The 26,767-nt window shown below is 38.3% G+C and overlaps 1 long non-coding RNA gene across 1 annotated transcript; it reads right to left on the bottom strand.

Annotated features, from left to right (window-relative positions):
* Window positions 1-18,208: 18,208 nt before the first annotated feature.
* LOC115836693 lies at window positions 18,209-21,436 on the bottom strand. Its single transcript, XR_004031713.1, has 2 exons — window positions 20,361-21,436; window positions 18,209-19,951 (listed from the first exon to the last, which is right to left on the bottom strand). It is a non-coding gene; the product is annotated as an uncharacterized LOC115836693 (long non-coding RNA).
* Window positions 21,437-26,767: the final 5,331 nt, after the last annotated feature.

Below are 26,767 nucleotides of genomic sequence, written 5' to 3'. Positions count from 1 at the left end.
ATGTTGGCCCCTTTTAGTTACAGCTGGAGGAGCTGGGATACAAAGCACCAAGTCCCTAGACTGCACACAGCAGAGGGACCCTGGGCTCAGCCCACAAAGCCATTTTTTCCTCCTAGGCCTCCAGGCCTGTGATGGGAGGGCTTCCACAAAGGTCTCTGTCATGCCCTGGAGATATTTTCCCCATTGTCTTGGTGATTAACATTTGACTCTTCATTACTTATGCAAATTTCTATAGCCAGCTTGAATTTCTCCTCAGAAAATGGAATTTTCTTTTATATTATATTGTCAGGCTGCAAATTTTCTGAACTTTTATGTTCTGCTTCCCTTTTAAAACTGAATGCCTTTAACAGAATCCAAGTCACTTCTTGAATGCTTTGCTGCTTAGAAATTTCTTCCACCAGATACCCTAAATCATCTCTCTCAAGTTCAAAGTTCCACAGATCTCTAGGGCAGGGGCAAAATGCCACCAGTGTCTTTGCTAAAACATAACAAGAGTCACCTTTTCTCCAGTTCCCAACCAGTTCCTCATCTCCATCTGAGGCTACCTCAACCTGAATTTCATTGTCCATATCATTATCAGCATTTTGGTTAAAGCCATTCAACAAGTCTCTAAGGAGTTCCAAACTTTCCCACATTTTTCTATCTTCTCCTGAGCCCTCCAAACTGTTCCTACCTCTGCCCGTTGCCCAGTTCCAAAGTCACTTCCACATTTTTGGGTATCTTTTCAACAGTGCCCCACTCTACTGGTACCAATTTACTGTATTAGTCCATTTTCATGCTGCTAATAAAGACATATCAGAGACTGGGCAATTTACAAAAAGAAAAAGATGCTTAATGGACTCACAGTTCCATGTGGCTGGGGAGGCCTCACAATCATGGCAGAAGGTGAATGGCACATCTCACATGGTGGCAGAAAAGATAAGAGAATGAGAACCAAGGAAAAGAGGTTTTCCCTTATAAAACAATCAAATCTCATGAGACTTATTCACTACCACAAGAACAGTATGAGGGAAACTGCCCTCCTGACTAAATTATCTCCCACTGGGTCCCTCCCACAACATGAGGGAATCATGGTAGCTATAATTCAAGATGAGATGTGGGTGGGGACACAGAAAAACCATATGTAGGCTGGGTCCTGTATCTTTAGGCTGTATCTTCTGGTGTAGAACTATAAAGAGTATGAAAGTTCTAAGTTGGACTCTGGCCTTCTAAGTCATGTTGAAGGTATGCTTGTCAAGAATATGATAGAATATATTTCACTTACAAGTTTATCACCTTGATTTATTGCTTTTAAAGATTTAGACTTACCATATATGGGCTTCCATTTGTATTCTTGCTATAAGTTCCACGAATGTTAGTCACCTCCTATGAGTAGGGAGAAGATGGCCCTGCCACTGTAACATGCATATTCCCAGTTGTCTTAGTCCATTTTGTGCTGCTATAACAGAATACCAGACTAGGTAGTTTATGAATAAAAGAAGTTTATTTGGCTTATGATTCTGGAGACTGGGAATTCCAAGATCCAGGGGCCACCTCTGATGAGGGTTTTCTCATTGTATCCTCCCATAGCGGAAAGTGGAAGGGCAAGTGAGCACAGGAGACAGAGAAAGGATGGAGATGAACTTCATCCTTTTATCAGGGACCCACTCCTATGATAGCTAACCCATTCCCACAATAATGGCATCAAACCATTAACAGAGGCAGAGCCCTCATGACCTAATTACCTTTTAAGTGCTTTATCTTTTAATAGCATCACAATGGCTATTAAGTTTCAACATGAGTTTTGAAAGAGGGATTCAAACCACACCACCGGTTAACTATGAGGTTTCTGCACCCTAATCAAAGCAGTCATCCACTAGACTATAAACCCCAAAAGAAAAATATCATAAACGTTTTATTCAATACTATATGTAAGGGTCGGCAAAATAAAACCCACAAACCAAATTCAGCTGTCTGCCCGTTTTTGTGTGACCGATGAGATATGAAAGTTTTTTAAATGATCAACAAAAAATCAAAAGAATACTATATGGCAACTGAAAATTACATGAAATTAAAATTTCAATGTTCATAAATACATTTTATAAGCACAGCTATTTGTTACATGTTATCTGTGGCTGCTATCACACTACAATGGCAGAGTTTAACAATTGTGACCGGAGGCCTTATGGTCCACAGAGCCTAAATTATTTGCTCTTTGTCTGAGCATAAAAATTTTTGCAGACTTCAGCTATATACCCAGTGTCTTCTAAAATATGTGGCATAAAATAGGTGTTCGATAAATATTTGTTAAATAAATGAATAAAAGAATAAATAAATGTCTTCTAGTAATAATTAATTTGCTTGATGTCAGAGGTGAGAACTATAGCCCCATCTCAGAGGACAGGGCTACAATATGTCATAGAATAAAACTAAATATCATAACCACATGTTATAAGCAACATTACATATTGAAACAGAAATCTGATCAAAAAAGTTGTTTGGGATACTTGAAATTACAGGCAGTGTCTACAAGGTGCCTCCCAGAGTAGCAAAACCTTTATGAATTTAGCCAGGTCTGGGGCTTTTATGAAGGTTGCAAGGTTCAGACTTCATTGGTCCTAAAAGAAGGTAGAGGAATCCATCTCTCAAGGATAGAACTCAGGAAACTGATGTAGGAAGTCAGAATGCTAATTTTTGAGTTTACATTAGAAAACACAACTGTTTTTCCCACCAGAACACTGTCGCCTTTTGCCTCTATTGGAAGACTATTAGAGTTTTCCAGAGAAAAGCAGCATGATAAATTGTGTGTGTGTATGTGTGTGTGTGTGTGTGTGTATGGACACACATGTGTATGCACATGGAATTGGCTCACAGAGTTATGGAAGCCAAGAAGTTCCATGATCTGCCATCTGTAAGCTGTTGACCGAGGAAACCCATTGGTGCAGTTCAGGTTCATGTCAAAAGCCTGAGAACCAGCAAAGCCAATGGTGCAAATTTCAGTCTGAGGCCGGAGGAAATAAAATGAGATGGCCCCACGCAGGAACACAGGGAGGAAGCAAAAAGGGATGCATTCCTCCTGCCTCTGCCTTTAATTCTATTAAGATCCTTGATGGATTAGTTGATACTGACTCACATTAGGAAGGAAAATCTACTTAATTGGGTCCACAGATACAATGCTAATCTCTTCTAAAACACCCTCACAGACACACTCAGAAATAACGTTTAATGTGGGCACCTTGTGGCCAAACTGACACGTAAAATCAAGCATCACAAACACCTACCTGGAAGAAAAAACATATAATTAAATGTGATTTAGGGTGCATAAAATCTAAGCAAAATACTGTCTAATTCAGTGGATTCATGGCATAAAACTGGATTGTCTGTTGTATTTGTTTTCACAAGACTTAATCGTTATTGTATGTGACCCACATCTCCTTTTCCCCTGATCAATGCTTAGATGGGAATTACCAGCCCTTGCTGATGCCTTCTTGTCTATGCTTCTGTGCCTGACCTACTTTCCTTTATGAGTGACATATTCTTTTGTTAGTTATATCTACTTATTCCATCCTCCAGTTAATTCTAGGAGGACTGGGAGTCATTTTGACTTGGTTGACTTTGCCGGTCTCTGCTATGATTTATAATGTATATATTGATTTTATAGTTTAATACAAGATAGAAAATATTATTTTCCAAGCTCTGGCAGAGGAGCAAGAGAAATAGGTAACTCACCATACCACCTCCTATACTGCCAAATATAGATGTAACGCATACACAAACACACAAACACAGAGTCTGCCTATCTATCTATATATACACATATGAGACATCTACCACATGTATGAACATAGAACAGAAGCCTGCTAATTTTTAATCATTCTGGATATACATCTAGAAGAATATTTTGTTTCACTTGGCAATAAGGCTCTCAAACAGTTAATACTGGATTTATATAAAGTTACAACAAACAACTTTCAAAAGGGAAAAACATTACAGCTAGCATAGGTGGTATGTTAATAATTATAAGAAGCCATAAATGCTTTTATAAATAGCAAATTGCACTTAGAACACTAAATGATGATGAAATCATTGCAGGAGAAACCAAAGCATCTAAGCAATTATTAAACTGCAGTGATGAGCTAAGAGTGTCTTCATATTTAAAAGTAGCTAACATGAAAATTAATTTTAAGCAACTTTGGTTAAAATTTTCTAGTGCTTTCTATATGCCATGAATTTTGTATGTATTCCCTTTCAATTAATTGTCACAGTTCTAAGAAACAAATATCATTGTTTTCTTTATTTTTGATAGTAAGAAAACAGGCAGTATTGTGATATAACCCTCAAGTGCCTTAAGACAGTTTGAATTAGGACTCCCCCACTTACTGATTGTGTCAGCTTGAGCAAGTTACTTGTCCTCTCTGTACTCCAAGTTTCTCATTAGTGAATGAGATAACTCTTGTAACTGCCTCAGAGTGTGGTCATTAATAATAAAATTAGATGAAGTAATTTTTTTAAGTTTATAAATAATACTTGGCAGATAGTAAGTGCTCGGGAGATACTCCACATTATTAGAATAGTTGACATTTTTGAGGTTACCTTACAAAACCAGCAAGTTTCAGGAACAGGACTAGAACCTGAGTTCATTTTATTCAAACACCCACACTCTCAATCTCTACAATTGAAGGTATTGTTTACTCAAGAACTAGTGAGGTTATACTAAATTATGTATAAGACCCCTAAAAGTCTTTTATTCTTCTTCAAAGATCTTAAGGTTGTTTTACATTTTTCCCACCCCAAGAAAAGTAACTTATTGACCATTCCCATGTCTTTTTTGGAGAAATGTCTAATCAATCCTTTGCTCATATTTTAATTCAGTCATCTTTTTATTACCAGGTTGTAAGAGTATTTTATGTATTCTGGAGACCAGTCCCTTATCAGATATATAATTTGTAAATATTTTCTCCTATTCATGGGTTGTACTTTCACTTTCTTTAAGGTATCATTTGCAGCACAAAAGTTTTTAATTCTGAAGTAGTCCCAACTTACCTATTTTCTTTTGTCACTTGTACTGTTAGTGTATCTAACGATGATTGCTTAACCCAAGGTCAAGAAGATTTTCTTATAAAATTTTTATAGTTTTGGCTGTAATATTTAGGTTTAAGATTCATTTTGAGTTAATTTTTGCATGGTGTGAGGTCTGTGTCCAAATTAATTCTTTTATATGTGGGTATTTAATTGTCCCAGCACCATTCTTTGGAAAGTCTATCCTTTCCCCCCATTTAATTGTCTTGACTCCCCTTTCAAAAATCAATTGACCATGAATGTATTCATTTATTTCTAAACTCTCAATTCCATTCCATTAAACCATATGTTTATTCTTATGACAGTTACCCACTGTCTTGATGACTGTTTCTTTGTAAAATCTTTTGAAATTGGGAAGTGTAAACCCTCCAACCTCATGCTTTTTAAAGATTGTTTTAGATATTCTGGGTCCTTTGCAGTGAATTTTAGGATCAACTTGTCAATTTCTGCAACAACAACAACAACAACAAAAAGCCAACTGGCATTTTGACAAAGATTGTATTGAAGCTGCAGCTCAATTTTGACAGTACTGCCATCCTAATAATCAACTCTTCTGGTCCAAGAACATGAAATATATTTCCATTTATTTCTCTTTGTTAATTTCTTTCAAAAATATTTTATAGCTTTTGTGTAGAAGTCTTGTATATCTTTTGTTAAATTTATGCCTAAATATTATATTGTTTGTAACTATTATTGTAAATAGAATTGTCTTCTTAATTTCATTTTTGGAAGGCACATTGCTAGTGTATAAAAATACAATTGATTTTTATATATTGATCTTGTATCTTGAAACCTTTCTAAACTTGATAATTAATTCTAATAGATTTTTAGTAAGCCCCTTAGGATTTTCTCTATTCAAGATTACGTTATCTGCAAACAGATAGTTTTACTTCTTCATTTCCAATTTAGATTCTTTTATTTTTCTGCCTAATTATCCTGGCTAGAACCTTCAGTACATGGTTGAATGAAAGTGTCAAAAGAAGACATTCTTGTCTTGTTCTTGATCTTAGGGGCAAAGCTTTAAATCTTTAACCATTATGTATGATATTAACTGTCAGTTTTTCATAAATGTCCTTTGTCTATTTGGAAAATTCTCTTTTCTCTTTTTTCAGTGTTTTTATAATGAAAGAACGTTAAAATTTGCTTTTCCTTCATCTACTGATAATCACACAGATTTGTCCTCTATTCAACTTGTGATATTGTGAATTTTTGCTAAGAAATGAGCCGGGCAAGGTGGTGCACGTCTGTAGTTCCAACCACTCGGAGGCTGAGGTTGGAGGATCCCTTGAGCCTAGTAGTTCTAATCCAGCCTGGTAAATATAGTGAGAACCTACCTCCAAAAAGCTTTTTTTGATAAAATAAATAAATCGAATTAAATATATATTTGGACTTCATCCAGTTTCTCTGCACACAGCTTCCAAACCCTTGGAATCTCCAGAGTAACGAGTATCTTTTTGTATGCTAATGAGGTGACTAAATGGGGCTCCTGGATAGACTCAGGATAAGCCAGAGGGGACCAACCTGGTTATTAGAGGGTTAGAACTTTCAGCCTCACCCCCTGACCTCTGGGAAGAGAAGGAGTTGAAAGTTGAGTCGATCACCAATAACAAATGCTTTCATAAATCATGCCTACATAATGAAGCCTTAATAAAAAACAAAAAAGACAGAGTTCGGAGAGGTTCCAGGTTGCTGACCATGTGGAGGTACTAGTAGGGTGGTGCATCCAGAGGAAGCATGGAAGCCCCACATCCTTTCCCCCATTCCTTGCCCTATGCATCTTTCCTATCTTACTATTCATCTGTAACCTTTCTAATATCCTCTACGATGGGATAGCTGCCAGTAAACACAGTTTCCCTGAGTTCTGTGAGCCGTCCTAGCAAATTATCAAACCTGAGGAGGAGTGGAGGAGCTTGTGGGAACCCCAATTATATATATAGCTGGTTGGTCAAAAGCACAGTTCACAACCTGGGACTTGCAATTGGTGCCTGAAGAGAAGGCAGCCTTGTGGGACTGCGTTCTCCACCTCTAGGATCTCATGCTATCTCTGGGAAAATAGTATCAGAATTTAAATGAACTTTAGGATACCTACCTGGTGTCTGCAGAATTATTTGCTATAGGGAAAAAGAAACATACATCTGGTCACAGAAGTATTAATAATATAGGAGGAAAATAAACAGTTATAATAGGAAAACTATATCAATAGTATATATAGTTTTCTTACTATACACTCATGGTATACTTTCATTAATTAATTTTTGAATGTTAAAGCAACCTTGTACTGCTCAGATAAATCACACTTGGTCAGGTATATAACCCTTTTTATATTCGATGCATTAGGTTTGCTACTATTTTATTGTGGATTTTGTGTTAACATTCATTGGAGAAGTTGGTGTGTAGATTTGTTTACATGTCATTGTCTGGATATCAACATAATAGTGTCCTTGTAGAATTAATTGGGAAGGGCTTCCTATGTTTTAGAATGAAATGGGATTTTTTTTCTGTTTTTTGAAAGAGTTTGTGAAGAATTGGTATCCATTCTTCTTTAGTGGAATTTGCCAGTGAATCAATCTGGACTAATATATCTTTCTGCTATATTGACCCTTTTATCATTAGAAAATATCTTTATTTTATCTCTAGTAACTCAATTTGTCTTAAAGTCTATTTTGTTGATATTGGTATAGTCCTGCTCTTTTATGGGTGTTGTTTGAATCATGTATCTTTTTCCATTTTTTTTCTTTCAGCTGTACTTTTTAAGCAAAAGTGTATCTTCTGTAAACAGCACATAGTTGGATCTTGTTCTTTGTCCAATCAGACAATTTCTGCCTTTTGATTAGATTGCTTAATTCAGCCAGGCACAGTGGCTCATGTCTGTAATCCCAGCACCTTGGGAGTCTGAGGCGGGAGGATCACTTTAGGCCAGGAGTTCAAGACTAGACTAGGAAACATAGCAAGACCCCATCTCTACAAAAGAAGAAAATAATTTTAAAAAGAAAAAAAAGATTGTTTAATTCATTTACATTTAATGTTGTTATTGATAACATTGTTACACGTTATCACTAATAATAATGTTATTATTGATATAGTTGGATTTACACCTGCCATCCTTTTTGTTTTCTACACATTTCGTATCCTTTTTCCCTCTATTTTTCTCTTATTGACTTGTTTCATAGTAAGTGAATATCTTCTATTAGTATCATTTTTATTTTTTTTAGTTATTTTCTTAGTGATTAATTTAGGGTTTACAATATACATCTTAACTTTTTAGAATCTGCTTAAGACTTATACTGACATAGTTCAAAGAAATATAAAAACATTACTGCTACATAGTTCCATTCCCTGTCCTGCCTTGTTTGTGCTATTATTGATATCTATGTTTGTCTATAAAAGTTGCAAACCAAACGATACTTTGTTGTCATTATTACTTTTTATGATCTTATATCTTTTAAAGAGGCTGAGAAAAGAAAAGAGAGCAAATATGTATTTGTAAAATTTGCTGTATTAATCTGATTTACCTTTTTTGGTTCTCTACATCTCTTCCTGTGAATTTGAATTACCATCTGGTATCACTTGCTTATTCACAGCTTTGTCTCCACCCATTTTCTTTGTTCTAATATTGTCAAAAATAGTATTTTTGTACTTTATAGGCCCAACAATATAAGGAAATATGCAGTTATAGTGTCTTTCATAATAACCTACATTTTCTCTTTATCTTTGGCTTTCAGTATTTTGAGAATAGTATGTCTGAGTATAGATCACTTTGTATATATCTTCTTGGAGTTTGTTGAACTTTTTGGATTATAGATCAATGTTTTCACCAAACTTGGACTTCTAACATTATTATTTCTTCTTTCATTATTTTTTTTTGACAAATCTTGCTCTGTTGCCCAGGCTGGCATGCAGTGGTGCAATCTCAGCTCACTGCAACCTCCACCTCCTGGGTTCAAGCGATTCTCCTGCCTCAGCCTCACGAGTAGCTGGGACTACAGGTGTGCACCACAATGCCTGGATAATTTTTGAATTTTTAGTAGAGACGGGGTTTCACTATCTTGGCCAGGCTGGTCTCAAATTCCTGACCTCATGATCCACCCGCCTCAGCCTCCCAAAGTGCTGAGATTACAGGCGTGAGCCACCATGCCCAGCCTAGATTATTATTTCTTTTGTCCCTTTTTTTCTCTCTTCATCTGTGGTACTCCTGTTGCTCATATTTTGTGCACTTAATGGTGCTCCACATTTCTCTGAGGATTTGTTGATTCGTCATTCTTTTTTGTCCCATTTTTCAGATTGTGGAATCTCTATTTTCAAGTTTGCTGATAGTTTATTCTGCAAGTTGAAATTGACTGTTGGATGCCTCTGGTGAATTTTTATTTCATTTATTATACTTTTCAACTCCAGAATTTTCATTTGTTTCTTTTTTATAATTTCTATTTCTTTATTTTGTCTCCTGTATTTGATGAGACATTGTCATTGTATCCTTCTTTAATTCTTTAAGTATGCTTTTGTTTGGTTTTCTGAACATATTTATAATAGCTGCTTTGACATCTTTGTCTGCTAAATCCACCATCTGTGCCTCTTCAAAGGCAGTTCCTATTACCTGCTTTCTTATTTCTTTTGTATAGCTCATATGTTTCTGTTTGCATGTCTTATAATTTTTTTGTTAAAAACTGGAAATTTTAGAAAACATATTATAGCAACTCTAGTTACCAAATCCTCAAGGATTATTGTTTGCTTGGTTATTTCTGTTTAGTGATGATTGAACTAATTATGTGAAGTCTATTTCCCTACAGTGTGCGGCCACTGATGTCCCTGGTCAGTTTTCTCTTTTTTGACTGACTACCTATAGGTCACCTCTCGATTGACATAAGCCACTTCTTGGTCCAAAGTTCTGCTTAAGCCTACCTACTCGGTTAGATTTTTATTCTTTACCATTTGATGTGTATGTGGGCTAATGGCTTCTATCATAGTTCAAAGAGTTTATATTTTTGGCCTCCACATTCAGCCAAGGACTAATAGCTGGGAAACTCCCTGTTTAGTGACTCCTGAGAGGGTAAAACCTTGGGCATTGTATTAATCAGGGTTCTGCAGAGAAACAGAACTAATAAAATATATGTATATATAGAAATATTTATTTTAAGGAATAGGCTTACATGTTGGTTGGGTCTGGCAAGTCTGAAATCTACAAGGGAGGCTGGAGTCCCAGGGAAAGGTTGACATTGTTGCTTGAGTCTGAAGGCAATTTAGAGGCAGAATTTGCTTTTCCTGTGTTGAACCTCAGTCTTTTCTCTGTTAAGGGCTTCAACTAATTCAATGAAGTCCACTCACACCATGAAGATTAATCTCCTTTACTCAAAGTCTACTGATGTAAATGTAAATCTCACCTAAAAACTACCTTCACGGCAACATTTAGATCAGTATTTGATAAATATCTGGGAACTGTGGCCTATCCAAGCTGCTACATAAAATTAACCATCACAGACATGGCGCATAGTCTTTTATATTGCCAAGGATGAGTAGGATTATAGTTTTAAGCCTGACTTCCTAGGAGTTGACCCTAAGTAAAAGTAGCTTCTTATTCAGTCAATGTTTGGTCAATGTTTATGCCTTGTGTTGATGGCTATGTGCTCCTTGGGGAATGTTTTTAAGACTATCCCACATTCTGCTCTGAGTGTTCCCAACTGGGTGCAGCCTAGCTGTGCACACAGCCTTCCTGATCCCGAGTTGACTGAGATCTTACAAAGGCTCTTCTTGGCTGTTTCTCTCCTTATTTTGTTTTTGAATAATCTACTCTGCCATTTTGCCTATATCATGGAACTGCCACTCTCCTCTTAAGTGTTCTCCATCAAGTTTGGGCATGGGCTCTCCACTTTCTGTTCCACATAAAGTCCCTTTAGGCAGAGCTGTGGAGTAATTTGTCTTTATGGCCTGCCCTTACCCTGGGAAGAATCCCTGTGCCACTGCCCCAGAGCTTGGGGCAGAACTGCTTTTCCCAGAGTGACACAATCCATCACTATGAGTGGGCATGGAGAGGTGCAAACAAACTCTGGTCTCCTTGGCTTGTCCCTCTTAGTATGGAGCCCCTTTGCTACAAATGAGCTCTGCCTGCTGCCTGGACTAGAGCTTCTGCCCCGTAAGTGGGAGCTTCTGCTACACAAGGCTTGGGGAATGGAGGGTGAAGGCAGAAATGCCAGCATGCTGCCCCCCCCAGATGAAACTGTGGCCCCAGACTAAGTGCTGGTGAGAAAGAGCCCCATTGTTTGAGCCACACATGCCTGCAGTAAAACTGCTGGAACTTGGTAAAATAAGTGCCCAGGTAAAACTGCTGGAACTTGGAGCTGAGGGGCAGAGAGAGGAAAGATTGCAGTTCATGATTCTGATGCCACAAACTGTGTTCTTAAGGAGATTTGTAGATTTTCCTGAATGAATGCATCTAATACAATTTCTAGAGACTTTAAATGATAGTGTTTTATAATTTTCACCTGATGGTTGTTTCCATGGGGAAGCCATCTACCAAGGACCTTATTCACCAATCTCGAAGTCCCTCTATTCTTTTACGGAGCCAGGCTTTCTCTTGCCTTGAGTCCTCTCCCACGTTATTTCCTCTGCCTGAAATCCACATTGCCTGACCATCCACAACCTGAACTCCTGCCTATTCTTCAGGTATTTGATTGAACGCATATTCCTTAGGAACACCCTTCCTAATCCAACGTCCAATACACTCCAATCTGGATGAAATCATCTTGTTATAACAATATCCTAAGCTCTCATGACATCTGATACTTTCTTTCATGGTACATATTGCAATTGCAGTTGTAACAGGTTATTAAAGGGGATTTTTCCTATTTCTGGTATTTGTAACTAAAGCTCCAGTGCTGAAAACAATAGGCACCAGGTATACCCACATTCTTCAAGGACAGCCCATAGGATTTACCAGTAGCAGAATCAGCCCTACTGTAATCACCTGGATTCAAGCCCATGTGACAGATAGTAATTTCTAAGAGGAGTTATTGGAAGTTATAGAGAGTTTCGAGAGAGGTATCCTCTTCTCCAAAGCCAAGACATATGTGTGTTACTCATGGGTGGAGTAGACACTGCAAAAGGTAGCCAGGTTTGAGGAACTTGACTGAATCCTGTAAAGAGCGTGGCCTTAGAGGCGAGGGGAGCTTTGCAGCAGGCGATTAACAGGCATACCACAGGAGGTAGAAGAAGGAGCTGAAGTGGAGCTACGAATCATAGCACTAGTTGATTAAAACAACTTTTGACTCTTTTCTGTAATTCTCCTTCCTTACATTACCCCAAACCCACACTCTACTGATGGAGCCCAAAGCAATAAAGTGAGTCAGGATAAAAGGAATAAAAAAGACCATGCCTCCCTTCCCAGTGCCATGCCCCTCTCATCGAAAATCAGGCCAGAACTGGGAGAGGGAAAAAAATGTGGATCAGACAAGAGAATTAACTTCTCAATTGACCTGGATTGGAATTTTTTATGCCAGATGGTAACTGGGAAGTATTGAAGCTCCCCTAAAGGTCATTAAGGAGTGAGAAAGAATCACCGAATATACAGAAAGGCACGGACTAGAGAAAAACACAACTATTTCATGCTTGCATCCCACCATATTCATGCAGCTTAATTAGCTGATGTGATAATTCTGTAGTTTTATAAAATTCTTAGTGTGTTTATTTGCTTAATGTTTATGTCTTTCAGTAGACCATAAGTTCCATGGAGGCAGAGGTTCCATCTCCAGCACCAGCCCAGCTCTGACACACAGTGGGCCTCTAATTAATATTTGTTGAATAAATAAATGAATATACGCAGAAGCGAACGCTTTTGATTTTTCATTTAAAAATTTTCAGTTGTTCAGAATAATAGTCAAAATGTGTTTTGTGGTATCCACATATAAAAGATATAAATATCAGACTAGTCAATTAAAAATGAGAATCTGAGGAGCAAAAAGAAATTTGGAGAAAAAAAAGAAAGAGCCTGTGCTGAGAGGATGACTTTCCTTTGGAAATGTTCTTTTAAGTATAAACTTGATATTCCTCGGACAGGGAAGATTGTGGAGAAACAGTAAAGGATCAGTCTGCTGGAAAAACAGCCTCCACTAAAGTAGCTATTGCTTGTTCCAGAGAAAAGGCAGATGGGTGGGAGGTAGAGGAGTTCTTTATCCTGTACTTTTCTCTTCTTCTTACAATGTCTCTTAAGGTAATATTTCATCCAGAGTGATTGCAGTCCCTGAAATTTCAAGAACAAGCAGGTCTTCTTTTACAAGCAACAGTAAAAAATTTTTGAGCAGCTAAGCATGTTACCAGGGAATTAATAATAAATCTGTACAGATTGATATTCCCCTGAGATAAAAGGAAAGAGAAAATATTAAAAAACTGATGCTTCTGGCAAATGAAAAACTAATGGAGTGTGTATCTCTCAGTGGAGGGGAAGAACGCAGCATTTGCTTTTATTCCCAAGACTAAAGCCTGCCATGCCGGGTAATGATCAGATCTCTTCTCACGTATGCTGTGCTCTCAATGCCACTGACAAAAACTAAATAGCATGGTGCCAAGACCCAGTAGGCTTTGGCTGTAATGCCAGCTCTACCACTAATTAGCTGTGTGACCTCAGACAAGTCACTTCATGTCCCTGAGCCTCAGTCTTTGCAACAAGAAACAAAGATGACACCTGCTTCATAACGTTTTCAGAATTAAGCAGGGGCATGTGCACATTGGCTAGTATCTAGTAAGGACTCAGCAAGCTTCTGATTCTTTCCCATAATATGGTACATTTTTCTAGGTCATTTAATCTTTATGTTAAAAGAAAATCCTTTACTCCACGTAAACTATCAACTCTTTACCTACTAGCTCACATGCTACTCTATTTTAATAACAAGTCAAGGTCCATAACCTCAGGAAATTGTTCTTATCCAATTTTATAGACATCAGTTTCTTGAAAATGCTAATCGTGCTTCTTTGAATTTTGTCTCCTTCCACCAGCCCTTCCATCTCCATCCTTATTAGTCACCAGTAGATTATAAGAGCAGGGAAGCCAAGGTCTATATATTTTTTTCACTGTTGTAACAGCAGCATATAACATAGACCCTAGCGCTCTGTAAGTAATCAGTATGTATCTATTACATGAATGGAGGAATGTAAGATATATTCATCAAAACAAGCTAACTGCTGTATCAAACAACCTCAATATTTCAATGTCTTAAATCAAAGAACTGTTATTTTTTACTTAGCCACAGTTGAATGTGAGTCATCAGGTGGCGGTAATCTGCACAATCATTCAGACACTGAGATGTTTTCATTTAATGATTCCACTCCCTCCACAGCCTCAAAGTCCTCCACTAAATCTTCTGCATCCAACCAGCAATTAAAAGAAGAGCAAGGCCAGATGCAGTGGCTCACGCCTATACTCCTAAACTTTGAAAGTCCGATGCGGGCAGGTCACCTGAGGTCAGCAGTTAGAGACCAGTCTGGCCAACATGGTGAAACCCTGTCTCCACTAAAAATACAAAAATAAATAAATAAATAAAAATAGCCAGGCGTGGTGGCAGGCATCTGTAATCCCAGCTACTTGGGAGGCTGAGGCAGGAGAGTCACTTGAACCCGGGAAGTGGAGGTTGCAGTGAGCCAAGATCACGCCACTGCCCTCCAGCCTGGGTGACAGAGTAAGACTCTGTTGCAAAAAAAAAAAGGAAGAAGAAGAAGAGTAAGCCAATGAGAAGGACTTACAGGGAGATTTTAGGAGCCAGGCCTGCAAATGGCATCCACCACTTCCCCCTCCCATTCCATCGGCCAGAACTTAGGTCTATGTGCCCACCTACCTTTACGGGAACCTGAAAAATGTAATACGACTGTGTTCCCAAAAGGAAGAAGAAATTGGTTTGATGGGACCCTAGCCAGATTCTCTAACTTAATACGCAGTCCATATCTGTTGAGTGACTAAGTGACGATGATTAGGAATTGGGCAGACAGTTGTATCCAACAATGATAGCCAAGGTTAGGGAACAGGAATCTAGGAGTCAGAAAAACATGAAAATAAAGGGAAGGAACAGGTAAGGAAAAACCAAGATCCAAAATAAGAGACCAGGACTGAAAATCAAGGCAAAAGTTCTACAACTCCAGAGACACTGGCCAATATCATAGATCAATATTATCAAATATTTGCACCAAACCAATAGCAACAAAAGTAGCTGCACAAGTTATGCCTGTTTCAAGTCCAAACTATTCTGGAAACTGAAGCAGGGTAGGCTTTGTGTAAGATGTATGTGTTTAAGTATGCAGAAGTAGAAATTCAGAGGAGAGACAGTCAATAATATAAACAACCAAAGCCATAAAACAGCTTACATGAAAGCTGCTCTTGGCTGTTACCCACTGAACATGATTGGAAAAAAATATGGCTCTTCCATAACCTCAGGCCTCTGCATTCTTTGTTCCCTACTGGCGTACTTTCAGACCAAGGGGCAGATTATAGAATGGTCATGCTGTGCTGGAAGGAACACGCCTCATCCTGGAAGACAGGCACAAGATTCCCTGCAATACATAAGAGGCAGGACCTGCATCCTTACCTTGGAGACTGGCACCTTTGCCTGAACAAGAACAAGGTGCAGCACTACCCATCCAATCACCCCACAGCACTGCCCTTGACAGGTCAATGACAAGATCATTCTCCCGTCTCACTTGTAGGTTTCCCTTTTCAGCACATTTTCCCCCTGCCGGGCATTATAATTAGTGCTTCTTTGTGGGCTTAATTGTACATTTGTTTTGATTAATTAGCCTCAGAGCTGACTTGGCAGTTATTGAGACATCGGAGAGGGTTCTGGATTTATTTAGTGTTCATACCTCTGCACCCTCTGGGACTCCTCTTTCTGTCAGCAGCAAAACTTCAAGTTCAAAACTGTCTGTGTTAGAAAATGTTTTATGTGTCCGATTAACTATCTGTCATGTTGAGGTAAGTACAAAGATAAAATCTCACCGTCTTGTGTAATGTGATGGATGTGTATCTTTTTATAGTACCATGGACCAGGAAACTCAAGAATCAATTTCTATACTCTGAAACAATGACAAAATTGTCTAATACATTAATTTGTGCTGTGACACATTACTCATGATGTAACCTTCCAAATGGCTTCTCAAAATCTTAACTTCCCCCCACCCCCACCCTCTGCCCCTGAAAGTTTTCTTAAATCTCTACCTCCAGGATTCAATGCAAAAACTGAAGCTGGTAATATTTAGCCCAGCAAAATAGAGCCAAGCATCATGGTAAGGTTTATGGAGAATCCAATCAAGAGATTGAAGATCTGGGTTTGGATCGTATCCTTGTCACTAAGTAGCTGATTAAGACTCCCAGACAGCCAACTATAAGGAGTTTAAAGTAGGGAATGTATTAGCTACTATAACTAAAAGGTCCAGGGACTGGTCTTCAGACACAGCTAAATCAAGGAGATCCAACCATGTTGCCAAGGCTGTGTGTTTCTCCCTCCTGTGCTTGGACCTTCTTTACTTTTTATATTGGCTTTTCTCTTCAGACAGTTTGTTCAAGACAGCTAGGGCAGACGGCCAACTGCAGCCCTAAGTACATGGGTCTTGCAACTCTGCCTCATTAAAAGAGACTACCTCTCCCTCTCTCTCTGAATACCCATAAACAAAATTCTACATTAGTTTCTGATTACCTCATTTGAACCATGGGCCCAAAGCAGAACCAATCACTGTAGCAAAGGGATAAAGTAATGTTAATCATGTGAGCCATGTAGACTGCAACTTATACCCCTTTCTACGGTAAGAAACAAGGAGGAGAAGAGATCAAAACACAGTGATAGACTTATCATAACATTTTGGAAATGTCATCCAAAAAATGAAAGATCAGGTGCAAAGGACAGAAGGGGTAAACAAACAAGAACACCAGAAATTTGCTATTTAATTATTTACATCAATCACTTATTCAATGTGAAAAATAAGCGTAAGAATATCACTATTGACTTTACATGGAAGTACAAAGATAAAGCACAAAACATGCTTCCAAAAAAGGCCTTTGGGGAGAAACTTGTTAGATACTTTACAAAATAAATTACATTGCTATTGAAAGTATAAATTTGCATGATGACTTAGGAAAACAAATTGGCATTGTCTTGTAAAGCTACATATTATAAACTCTAAAGCCTGGGAATTTCTTTCCCAAGGGGCTGAGACAGGGGTGATCATCAAACATTTTATCTGCTCCCCTACAGTTCTTACTTCACTTGAGTTAGGTTTGGCCACTGGGCTACTTCAAGTAAAGGAAATGTGGATGGGAGTTGTATTAGTCAGTGTTTTCCAGAGAAACAGCCAATAGGATGTGTGTGTGTGTGTGTGTGTGTGTGTGTGTGTGTGTGTGTCTTCCTAGATATTATATTAGCCCACATGATTATGGGGGCTACATTGTACAATCTGCCCTCTGCAAGCTGGAGATCCAGGAAAGCCAGTAGTATAATTCAAAGACAGCAGGAGAGCTGCTGGTATAGATTTTAGTCCAGATCTGAAGGCCTGAGAAGTGGGAGCACTGAGTGCAGAAGATCAATGTCCCAGCTGTAGCAGTCAGGCAGAGTTAATTCAGTCTTCCTCCACCTTTTGTTCTACTCAAGCCTTCAACAGATTGGAGGATGCCCACACACGCTGAGGAGAGCCACCTGCTTAACTCAGTCTGCCAATGCAAATGCTAATCTCTTCGGAAGAAAACACCTTCACAGACACACCCAGAAGGAATGTTTAGTCAGATATATGGGCATCGCATCACCCAATCAAGTTAAGACATAAAACTAACCATTATAAAAGTCATCTGTCACTGTCAGATGAAGCACTGAAAGGCCCTCTGTAGTTCTATCACATCCCTCTTCCCCTGCCAAGGAGCCAAAGGAGTTCTCACATTCCTGAAGACACAGCTACACGATAGCACAGTCTCTGTCAGCCTTCGTCCCTGAAAGTCCCCCACCAAGAAATAAGCCTTTACTGTGTTAAGCCATATATGTGTAGGAGTTAATTTGTTATCACAGCATAATTGTTTATATGTCTGAACAATCCTCAAGAGAACTTTTGCACATGTGCAAGATGACCACAGTAACACTGTTAGTAATGGTAAAAATGCTCAAGCAACCCAAATGCTCATTGACGAATACAATAAATAAAAAAAGAATCATCGTGTATTTATGCAATGAAATACTGTGTAGTGGTAAAATACATTACTCTAAGCAACACTACATATGAATCTTAACATAATGTCAAGTAAAAAAGTCAGTCACAGGAGACTACATATCGTTTGATGCCCTTACCAAAGGTTTAATAATAAGCAAGGAAAATATATTATTTAGGCATACAGATAGCAAAAATTAGGATTAATCCAATTTTATATAACTGAGGTCCAAATAAAGAGATATGTATTAATAATAATAACAATAGAAATACTAGTGATAGCAATTCCAAGTTTAGAAATAATGAAACACTTTAGGCAAAGAGAATAAAACTGGAACTGGTAAAAAGAACTTAAACTGTTAATATCACAAACTCAAAAATATAGGTTTAGTTTATTTTTATTTACTCTGTCATTGGCATGTAGCCTCCTATCCAGCTTCCAGCTTGCATCTTCAGTAAATGTGTATAAACATCATAGAATGGTGTTTGATTTGGTTTGGTTCGATTTTAGGAGGATGGAGACGACAGCTAAAGAATGCTATTGAAAAGACAGTCTCAACAAGGAAACTAATACCAGTTGCTTTCAGTTTTCAAATTTCTATGAAGAAGGAGTAGTCATTAGCAAAACTGGGAAGTCATTGAACTCTGTTTTTGGCTAACAAATCTCCTAATTTTGAGCCCTTGTTCCTTTATTCCCTTTAAGGTACCTTTATCTTTATATTCTCTCCAGTCTCTTACCTGCTGAAACATGATTTCAACAACAAACCTGACCTCTTTCTCTGTAATGTATCCCTCTTTTCTCCACTTTCTAAAAACTATCTCAGGGCAGTCTCAACAACAAATATGGCTTTGACAGCCACTATAAGCTAATAACTCCCCAAATTTACACATTTCTCTCCTGAGCAACAGAATGGTAATGATAACTTCTCATTTGTCATCTCCACTTGGGTGTCTGACAGACACCTTCAGTATAAAACACACAATAGTCACTTCTTAACTTCCCCTCAAAATTTGTTCTTTCTCCTACTTCCCCTTCCCCTTTTTTAAATCTCATATTTTATTTCAAAACCCCTTTTTGTTTAATGCTACCACTAGTTACCCAGTTTCTGGGTTCATCCTAGACAATTTCCTGTCTTTAGATGCCTGAGAGAATGTTTCCTATGGGATTCCAACAGCAGTGATCAGGCCAAAAATGAATGGCTAGAGAGGAAGACATAAAGACCGTTTTTGAAGACACATGAATTACTTCCAGCAATCCCCATAATAATCCCCAGGGGGTTATTAAAGAAGGCGGGATATGTGATATCAAGAACAACTATGAAGCAGAGGAATTTAAGTCACTCCATTTTACCCATAAACTAATGAAACCGAGACATTTCCAAATTACATAGTTTGGATGTCTGTTTCTTCCACTATATTGTAAATCTGTGGAGATTATGAGCTATATTGTATTAATCTTTGATTTCTCAGTGCCTATCAAGCTACCCAACATATTGTAGATACTTAATACTATTTAAATGAATAAATTCATATAAAAGATAACTTTTCCAGAGCCATTTACTTTTTTTATGATTGAGGAAATTTAGTGGCAGAGCGAGCCTTCCTCTGAGTCCCTGATGAGCGAAGGAGTCTTTGCTCCATTATCTTTCACATCAGGCCATTCCCACTGAGAGATGCACTTCAGGCCAGGACTTCTGGATTGTCAGCAAGTCATCTTGCTCTGTACATAACATGTTTTCTAGCTCCACATAAGTAAACAAACAGCAGAAGAAAAAAGGGGAGAGTCAAAAGATCAAGAACGAATGGATGGCTATGTTTTGGAAACACTTGCCTCAAAAGATTTGGCAGCACTACTCATAATAATTTTGTCTTTGTTTTTTTGAAGCATCAACAAATAATATCATAAAAAGAAGCACAATGTTTTCAAAGTATGCAAATGAGAGAAAATAAAAAGGACATTATTTCTACTAGCATAAATACTTACCAATCTGGTTAAACTTTATAGAAGTCATGATAAAGGGATGCCTGGCTATGGTCAAAGGAGCACTGTACACTGTATATTTGTTATAAGCTATTCACTGTAAACTGACTATTTTCTTCCTCGTATAATTTTAGTGTTGTTTTTTAGAGCAGGTTTATTTATTTACCTTTTGGGATTCCACATTTTTGTCAGGTCATTTCCCTTGTGTTATCAGAACGAATGTCAGATGTTCATGATGGTGACATTTGTAAAGCCACCCAATGGAATATAATGAGGCCTGCAGTCAATCAATAAATAATGTTGACCTGAAAAGAATAGTGAAAACACAACTTATACCCACAAGTAACTACTGACTATGAACTGTTCTGCAAAATATCATGAAAAGAACACCGTGGCCATGACAACCCAGCAGTTGAGCTCTGACAATGCTTTGTCGGTTTTTTGTTTTTTGTTTTTTTTGCTTTTTCTATCTTGGGAGGGGGGTGAGTGTGCATTCACATGCTTACCACAGTTAATAATAACTTCTAAATCTGGCATTTCCTGATAATACTACAAGCTTATAAAACAGCTTTCATCCAAGGACCTTTAAAAGGCCTAAAATCAAGCTAGTACTATCAGCATTTGAAAGATAAAGAAGCCCCAAAAGATTATGCAATTTGCCCAAGGTCAGTCTGAAAAACTTGCTAAAGCGAAAATACAATTCAAGGTAACCAACTCCCAGTCTGTTGTTCTAATTATTAGACAATCCTCTCCTGTGTCAGGCTTGAAGCTTTGCCTTAGATTCTCAAAACCTTCAATGCATCGCTGAAGTCCAGGGAATGTTCCCAAAGGGCAGCTGTGGTTAATTGAACATCTTGCAACTTGCAGAAATCTGTTATTACTCTCATTAATTAGTTTAAAGCATTTCTAACAAAACAAATTCTCAAAACACATGAAAATTAAGGATTTCCCCTTTGTTTTATAATCTCACAAATGAAGATGTTAGAAACAAATTATAATTGAAATGAATGTATCACATTCTCATTTATAACTCAATAAAAAATAAAGCCTTAATTGTACTATATTAGGGTAGCTATAAAAAGGTTAGGCGTGTAAAGGCCTTCCACAATCACTCTCTTTGTGGTGCAGAGAGCATTCTAAATTAAGTAGCATAAAAACAATAGGAGTTCATTGTCTAAAACAGCAAAGCACTGTAAGAGGCTAAGCAATAATGTCTAAGACACTTTCTCTTTCATCTTTGTGCTGCTTGTGATCCGCCCACCTCGGCCTCCCTAACAGCTGGGATTACAGGCGTGAGCCACCGCGCCTGGTGGATGCCCACTTTCACCACTTCCATTCCACATAGTCCTGGAAGTCCTAGCCAGAGCAATTAGACAAGAGAAAGAAAAGAAAAAGACTCCCTGCCCCCATCTCCTAATGCCATCACATTGGTAACTAGGTTTCAACATACAAATTTTGGGGGGACATAAACATTTGGACAGTAGCAGAAAGAATCCTCCGCATACCTTTTATAATTGTCGCAAAGCTTTTCCTAGCGCTGACCCCACTGACTTTAGAATTGTATACTGGCTTACAGTTTTAAGCTAAATGGGAAAGGAGAAAGCACCACCACTAAGAACATTGAAACATAAGGACATCACACACCGTTCTATGCATAACATCTAAAAACAGCATACTGTAAGTCTGGGAACGAAGCAGTACAGTAGTCTTTTTTTTTCTTGTCATCATAGAATGTAAATGTCGCTCATGCATTTGTTGCTTTTTTCCACAAATATTCCCACGTGCCTGTTCTTTTGCAGGCACTGTGTGGGAGGCACTGATGGAGGTCTCAACAGTTCACTTATGAGCACTTTATTTTTTATTTCGAGCTTCTCAGATCATCACTTACGGAAATTCAGAGTTAACAGAAAGAAAAATGTACCTGCCTCCAAGCACATTCACACTCCTGCATGGCCATAGACCACAAGTTTCTCATGTTCCCTAAAAAAGGCACAAATGTTTTATTCTCCTTTAGCAACATTCAATTTTATATATATATACACACACATATATATGAATTATGTGTATACATACATGAATTATAGTGAAAGCAAATAAATATCTGTACAAATAAATGCAAATGCAATTGAAAGACATATATTCTCTGTAGGTATCTTTGTAACTGAGGATCCATTTATGCCTAATGATTTTTTTTAAAAAAGGCTATGAAAATGACCATCCTCTGTAAATGGCAGCTAAATCTAAGTCTGTACCCACTGAGGGCCCTTTGTTTTGATGGTGAGGACATCGTCCTCCCTCCTCCACTGCAGGGAGAACTCTTGGTGAGTGTGCCTGCATCCTTTGTTACGGGAGGCACGCTTTGTAATGGAGTCATTGTCTTGCTGAGGACTGAGAAAGAGAAAGTGTTCCTTCTTTTCTATATTAAAGTGCCTGCTCCTTGACTCAGTTATTAAAATGAGGACGCAAATAGCTCCTTGTTCTAATTTTCCTTATCAGCCTCCACAGGGCCCATTTCAGGCTGTCTGTGAAGTGTTAGAATGCAATTGTGTGCTTGAATAAAATGGAGAAACTGAATTAGAGCCTCTTACGACCATTATGTTGTCTTATTTAGTGACACTGTTTGCCTCACCATTATGAAGCAATGAGCTAAGTGTTCTTCTGGAGTAATAATAATAATATCCACGTTTAACCAGCACTTTACACTTGCAAAGCACTTTCACATACTTTATCTCCTGTGAACCATGCAACAATGCAAAGCAGACCAGGTGGGTGTCATGATCACCAATTTACAAAGGGAGGGACTGAATTGTGGTTAAGTTATAGGTTTAAAACTTCAAAGCAGAACGTGAAAGCCAATGAACCTGGTATTGGAGAAGATGAAGGAATTTGAGAAATGGCAGGTGCAGGAAAGGCTCTCTGACCTTTCTCTGAAGGAGGTCATAAGACACACATCTGAGTGGTGCCCTCTCTATACCTGGAGGAAAGGAGCATCCTTACCACAGAAGACAGATTGTCAGGTGAGAGGAATCTGAACCCTCAGACCTTGCTGGGTTTCCCTAGTTTGCCCCTTTTAGCTCATACCCTTTTCTCCTCTCATATTTCTCCACTAATTTCCACACTTCATCAAACCTAGCATAAAAATGCTCAGGTTTAACCACTTCTTCAGGTCTTCATTTCCTCATGAAGGCTCCCATGTCACGTAAAACGTATATTAAATAAATTGTATGTTTTTATCTTGTTAATCTTTTGTCATGAAACCTCAGCCAATGAACCTAAGATGGGTAGAGGGAAAAGATATGTTTGCTCACCTACAACCACCTAACTTCACTGATCAATTTGTATTTTGGGTAAGTATAAGGTTTTCTTCAAGCAGAATGCACATATATGACTTTCAGACATTTTATTTGTTCAGCTTCTAGTATGGGCCAGCACTCTGCGGGAGACTGGAAATTTAAGATAGAAGTACAAACCCTTGTACTCAGGTTGTTCACGACACAACCCTGGGTGGAAAGAAACTAACCAGGAAAATGTTTGAATTTCCCATTTGATGATGAAAGATTTCAGTACATGCCACCCCTAAAATATGCTTCCTTGGTTTACGGGTTGAGTATTCCTTATCCAAAATGCTTGGGACAATAAGTGCTTCAAATTTATGATTCTTTTGGATTTTGGATTATATGCATTATACTTAACATTTGAGCATCCAAAATCTGAAAATCTAAAATCCAAAATGCTTCAGTGAATATTTCCTTGGGCGTAATGTCCGTGCTCAAAAAGTTTTGGATTTTGGAGTAATCAATCTGTACTGGTTTCTTCAAGCCGAAGGCACTTGGTGAAAGTAAATGCAAGGAGGAGCCTTCCCTGAACTCCTCTCATCTGCCTAAAGCAAATGCTCCAAAAGGAATTCAACTGTCATCAATCCCCTCCCCAGGAATTTCATCAACCAGAGGAGATTAAATTTTGTCACAGGAGAGGAAGACTAGAAGTCAACAGCACACCCACATTTTGTCAAAAGCGATCATCTATTCTTTGAAAATCCCATTCATCCCTCCCCTAAATCATTTGCTCTCCCTTAAGTTGCCTACATGCCCCCTCTTCTCTCCTAGATGAAGAGGGTATATAAGCTTCTATCTCACTGGGTTGGGGAGTATTCACTTTTCTTTCATATGATGCCCTCATGCATGTAACAAATACTATCTTTTTTCCTATTAATCTGCCTGCTGTCAGTTAATTTCATAGACACAGTTATCACACTCTCAGAGGGTAGAGGGAAAGCCAAGTCTCTCATTCGATGGTTTGTAAATCCCCAGAGGTTTCTAAAAATATTGGCGTCATTGCCAAAAATAGGTTGCATCGTTACCAAAAAGCAGCATCACATCTTAGCCTCCAGAAAATAAAGCCTTGACAAGTATCAAGATGGTAACACTCTGGATAGGAGTGGAAATGTAACAGCAGGCAGTAACAGAGAAAGGGAAGGAAAGCAAGGGAAAAGACATGATGCGATACAGTAACATATGACTATAGGGGCTCTCACTTCACAATGAGCCAGTAAGTGGAGGAGCAGTTGTGTTTATTCTATCTGGGAACTTCTCCAGAAAGGTTGTAAGAAGGAGTTACTCTCCCTAGAAGAGAGAAAGGATGGGGAGCTTACGTGCCAGGCTCCCGTTTTTTGGTTTTTGGTGTTCTGTTTTTGCCTTGGTTGAGATTTACTTCATGGGGAGCTAGATTGTGTAAATGATCCCCTCCTGTTCATTCAGAAAGCTGGTTTCCACTCCTAAGGGATGGTGTTTTACTCCAGTCAAAACGTAGAAGGAATGCCTGGTAAGAGTAAAGCATCAATCAAGAGAAAGAGGCAGGGAGGGAGGGAAGAAGAAAGGGAGCCACAGAGGGACTTTGAGATAGGGCATGATCTTTGATCTCAATAGAGCATCCCTTACATTTTTAGGTTTTAAACTCAATACATAAAACAATTATATGATTTTTTATTTTTTCCCAGAACACACTGAGTGGAGATTACAGACACAATTCCTTTTTTACATGATCTTGACAAATTATGTTTCTCTCCTTCAGAATGCTTTCCAGTTTATACTCATTGGCATTATTTGATTAATAACCATAGCTTCCAAAAAATAGTAAATTTTTGATAACAAGGATCAAGTCTGATTTGAATTTTCATTGTATCTCCAGGAGCTGGCACTTAGCAGGAGCTCAGCAAATACTTGAGTAAATAAGTGAATGGATAAAATGAGCGTGCTCAAAACAATCCCTGAGTTGTCGGCACATAGCTACATTTCAGCTAGCTTCTCTGGTGAGGCTGTCGTACAGACCTAAAATACTTCCATGTTTTGTCTTTTTGTTGTTGTTGTTCTCAATGGGTCATAAACATGAAATGTTTTTTTCCTTATCTGTTCTTCAACTCCTCTGCCCGCCACTCTTCACTTTCTAATTCCTGGGTGCTTTGAACAAGGAAACGATATTAGAGGAAAATGGCATATTTTTATTTGTGGATGCTGCTGGGTCTCTCTAAGATACGGATGCCCTTTGGGTGGCAAGGGTCCAAATACTGGCTTTTTTGTGGAGTGTGTGTGTGCATCTTTGGAACGGAGAAGCTTCTGCGGAGGCCCCAGCTGCACTGTTGTTCACTGATGTGGGAGATCAGCTCCAGTTCAACCCTTCCAACATCCCTGTAGCTGCTATTTCTGGTAGCCTACCCCTCAGGATCTTGCTCCTGGGGTCTCTTCATCAGGAAACCCGCCCTCTTAGGCAGATGGGGGAAAAGTATTAGCAAGATGGCCCAAGCCAAGCTACTTTCCAAAGTATCTACTTGTCAAGGAGGATTTTCAGTTATAGCAATGTGAAGGCTCAATAATTGCTCTCCACAAAAAGAAAGAAAAGAAAAACTATAAAATTGGATAAAATTGTCCAAAACACCCATTTCAGAGCACTGGGTATCCTCACTCCAAGCTATCCATTCTTTCCTAGTCCTCGCCAACATCGGACTTTCTGACCTTTGTCCTTTGTCCTCAAATCACTCCCAGGTGATTAGATGACTAAAGCTAATCTAATTCCTGTCATGGTATTGATAAGTATGCATGATATAATGGTTTAGCACATGCACATGCCACATTTGCAGATTACTGGATGCTTCAAATCCTTACCCATAATGAGGAAGAAACAAAAAAATTTAGCACTATTAAAAATTAGTGAAATATATATTTTAGATAGAAAAGAGAATGGTTCTTTTAGTTCTTCCTAAGTCTATTACATACCTAAGTTGCTGCCTCCTCTCCCTCCTATAAGCATTAAAATCTATATTTGCAGTTAAGTTAAAGAGAATTAACTATATAAGATTTTTGTGACACACATTTTGAGAGAATTGAAGACCTCCTGATGTGCCATAAATCCAGGAACTGAAATTTCCTGCACTAAATGATTTAGTAGTTTGTGGAGAGCCTATTCACTCAAGATTACTTCCAAAACAAGACCAAATACCCAAATCTTCCCTCCAGAGCTTTGGCTGTAATCCTTAAATTATTTTGATCTGCTTTCACTGGAGCTTCTTGTGAAAACTGA

The sequence above is a fragment of the Nomascus leucogenys genome, chromosome 9 (genome assembly GCF_006542625.1).
Source record: "Nomascus leucogenys isolate Asia chromosome 9, Asia_NLE_v1, whole genome shotgun sequence".
NCBI classification, from domain to species: domain Eukaryota; kingdom Metazoa; phylum Chordata; class Mammalia; order Primates; family Hylobatidae; genus Nomascus; species Nomascus leucogenys.
Note: the sequence above shows the minus strand (reverse complement) of the source record. Positions and strands in the feature narration are given on the sequence as shown.